The following is a 3,933-nucleotide window of genomic DNA, read 5'->3' on the forward strand; positions in this document are numbered from 1 at the left end:
AGGAGAGGATAAAAAGGATAAGATAGAAGGAGAGGATAAAAAGGATAAGATAGAAGGAGAGGATAAAAAGGATAAGATAGAAGGAGAGGATAAAAGGGGTAAAGTAGAAGGAAAGGGCACCTGAGAACCTGCTTTTTCTCATCTCCTGGCTGGTTAATGAAGTTCAAATTTATTCATTAGCATAACTTAAATTAGAATATCATTTAATGACTTTTGTCCACAGCTCAAAAAACTTTGGTTTCTTCCAACCTTGGGCAGAAATTTCGCAAAAAAAAAAAATGTCTCAGAGCAAAACTCGGATATAATATTCCGAAACTAGACAGAGAAAACTATTAAACTGTGAAAAAGACTTTTAGCAGTAAAATGTTAACCTTTGAATTTTAAGATATTCGATGTTTAAAAGCACTTGCTGACTACAGGACATTTAATTTATAGCTGATGTTACTTTTAATTAGTTTCGATGATAATTTAACCTGTAACACAATTTGAAACTCAGCTCATTGCCCGCTCTACACAAATAGGTTAGCTCAAGCTGGGCCATCACTTCATTCCATTTGTGTTTTAACGGATTCTGGCGGCTGTTAATTCTATTATCTGTTAATTCTCAGGGGCTATCTTACGAATAAATAAGGCGTTAAAATATCCAAACATCACACTTGTTTCTGTTCAACTAGATCTTTTATTTTCGTTGATAAAAAATAAAAATATAAAAAAGTTGTAAAAATTATATTTGTTTCATAATTTTTATACTGCAATCTGTAGGTAACCAACCTATTCTAGCAAGAGGAGGAGGTGAGGTGTCAAGTTTTCATTTGTTTGGTGCCGCCACGTAATAAAAGACATTTTATTACCCTTATCCCCTTCAAGCCGAATTCGACCTGGCGATTGAGACTAGATGATGCTAAGGTCAGACTCAAACGGACTCCTCAGAGAAATGAGGGTTAAACTTAAAAAAAGGTCATTAGATCAAGTCTGTTACGATACACCCCCAGACATGCTTAGGGTTACCTTCTCCCACAAATATGACCATGGAAATAATAACTTATTTCGTTCACTAATCCTTCTTTAGCAAATATCAATGCGTATAGCCTCTATCGACCGCGCTCTTGCAAAATATCTAATCAAAAAATCCTTGAGGAAACGAAAGCCTTGAATGAGAAGCCAATGGAGGGACATTACAGTGGAAGGATCTCATGGATTAGGCGACAATGTTCATGTTCCAACACCAATGTAACAGGCTGTGAAGAGAAGAATAAACTTTTGTCAAATTTATATGACCTTCGAATTGCCATATAATAATATAACTTAGTATTAAGTAAAATATTTGATGAATGGATACCTCAACAAGGGAGTTAATTCATTAGTGAACAGAAGATGACTGAGCAGAGAGCAAGATGCTGCCCAGTAGGTAGGCGCCAAGCTATCTCAGCTCAACTATCCACTTTTATTTTTTGTCGTTCCGAAAAACAATAAAGTTCCGTAACATAAACATTTTAATATTTACACTTTTAGAATTATTTTGAATTTAATATCTCTATGTATTTACGTAAAAATAAACATATATTTATATAAAAATTTCAACTTTTTTATTACATCAGGCACAAGCCGGCAGCTAAAGAAAAGCTGGAAAAATAAAAGTCTCAAATGAAATAGAACAATAATCATTTCAAATTAAGTGCATTTATATTTTATTTTCGAACTAAAGATCTGAACTGATTGACTAAAAAAAAGAAAAACAAAAAGGCTACCTGTTTTCTTTCATTGCGACAGAATGATCATGAATTCATAAATCTATAAAAGAAATCTAATTGTAAGATAGCTGTGTTTCATGCTCTCTCAAGTCTTCCATTCGATCTTGGCCTTTCAAGCCACCTGCAACCACTTGCCGAATTTTGAAGTCAACTACGCACGCTGGCAAGTGAAACTTAAACACTCCTCAAATAATTTTTGATTTCAAGTTTTTGAACCGGATGGAAGCTTATTCCAATAATGAGGGATTATAATGCGGGGTTTCTCCGGAATATGTTAAGCTGTTGGGTGCAAGGAACAAATGTTTCTTGATTAGTATGAGGAATCTATTACCTAAGGGATAGACAACCCCTACCTCCAATCTAAGAGTTTGGAGCCATCTTATGGAAAAACATTAAATGACAAGTAGATTTCATGGGACGCTTATAATAATAAAATTTACAGTTAGAGAGACTTTCATCTCACTTATAATGATATAAAATCATAAAATAGAAGACAAAAATTAAAATTGATGTAAATATCGAAATTTTAAATTGATATCTATATTATATATAGATATATTTATAGTATATACTTATTTGCATACATAAAGAATCAATTAATGACTATTATTGAATAAAAATTTATCTAATTTTATTCACACATATTCATATATGAATATCAGGCATATCGGGAGTTGAGGAAGTGGGAAATAATCGTTTTTTGAATGAGGTTAATAATGAGATTTAAAGTATGGCATTCCGCGAAAGATGAAGGATTTTTTATAAGAAGCCCTTCTAGAAGAAGGAATATACAACTATATAGGTTTGGAATGAGGCTTATAATGATAAGGGCAGAGGAAGGAGGCTTTTAGCTTTTAACGGTTGCCAAGGTAGGGGGTTACAAACCTCACAAAAGGGTTAAGGCATTTCAACAGAGCTTTGGGATCCCCAACATGAATTTAATGGGAAAAAAACAAACAATGTTTTCATTTTTATTTATTTCCAAGTTCTTTAAGAAGGTATGCCTCGTAGCGTATATCATACACATAGGTGTTAGTACCTTGTGTCACACTGGTAAAATTTATATAAATAGAAAGCTTAACAAGAATATGTAAATAATTTTCTTCTTTTTTCAATACCTTCATGTGACTTAAGTTTGTTTATAGATAATTTGAGAACAGGAGAACCAATAAATGATTCAACATTTATTACAAAATATTATATGAAATAATGGCAATGTAAATTGTAAATGGCGTGAAGGTGGAGCTAGTCAGTAAAAAAACAAACAAATATTTCAATCAGCTACTCAAATTACTACCACTTCCTTCTCGTTGTGAACGCCTTCAGGAAGAAAAATCTTAACTCAACTATAAAATCGGAAGATGACTTTTTATGTGTTTTTGTCTATATTGACAGAGTAAAACTTATCATTTGAGAAATTTAGTATACTTTATTGACTATTTGCTCAAATAGAAATGTATCAGCAGCAATTGTATGAGGTCCAATCATACCGATATCACATGTGCCATCATACAATTTCTACATGGATCAGTCAAGAAAATTTATATTACATTATTTTTAATGAATGAATGATAAATAAAATGATTAAAAAAAAAAAAACTTGCACATACGTACCTTTACTGAAATTACGCATGTTACATTCGATTGACATTTTTACTTTAGCTAAATTAAATAGGTGTTTTAATTGACAGTTCTTCAAGCGAAATACGAAGAAAAGAAGTAAGAGTTGAATTGAGTGGAGAGATTGGCTGAACTGGAATGAATGATATTGAATAAATGCTCTAGAGTGTACTCACTGTAACTGCTGGAATGGTGGAATGGTGCAAGGACTCTAGGAACGTGCTGACCTCTTTCCAAGACGACGGCCAACTAAATCACTTCTAGTGTGCCTTTCCTCCCACCCTCAGGCTCTTGGTCTTTGATCGACATCTTTTCAACCATTTCTTAAATAGTAATACTTGTGCTAAAATTTTCAACACTATCGTTCCGAAATATTGTTTGTTTTTCAATATTTATTTATTGCTATTTACAACTGTACATTATAATACATTTAGTAAATCTGATCTAAGTTAAATTGGAGTGTTACAGGCGTGTAGAGAAAATACCCATTGGTAGCACTCTAATGACATTTAACATTAGCTGGTCTCGTGGCCATCTTCTTTTCAGGCGCCTCGGAGGATTG

General features: G+C 32.9%; 1 protein-coding gene across 3 annotated transcripts in view; it reads right to left on the bottom strand.

Moving 5' to 3' along the window:
• LOC106689497 (mucin-2) overlaps positions 1-3,933 on the bottom strand; it is a 125,704-nt gene that overhangs the window by 45,379 nt on the left and 76,392 nt on the right. Inside the window, exon 1 of one of the 3 annotated variants that reach the window (XM_014434472.3) lies at positions 3,548-3,631. The exons of 1 other annotated variant lie outside the window; for it this stretch is intronic. The gene's annotated coding sequence lies outside the window, so the exon portion shown is untranslated. Of the gene's footprint in view, positions 1-3,365; positions 3,494-3,547; positions 3,632-3,933 lie in introns of those variants that run through there. One more of the 3 variants, XM_014434474.3, reaches the window with a different exon arrangement.

Source organism: Halyomorpha halys, unplaced genomic scaffold, assembly GCF_000696795.3.
Source record: "Halyomorpha halys isolate HHAL.00 unplaced genomic scaffold, Hhal_1.1 Scaffold1380.1, whole genome shotgun sequence".
NCBI lineage: Eukaryota > Metazoa > Arthropoda > Insecta > Hemiptera > Pentatomidae > Halyomorpha > Halyomorpha halys.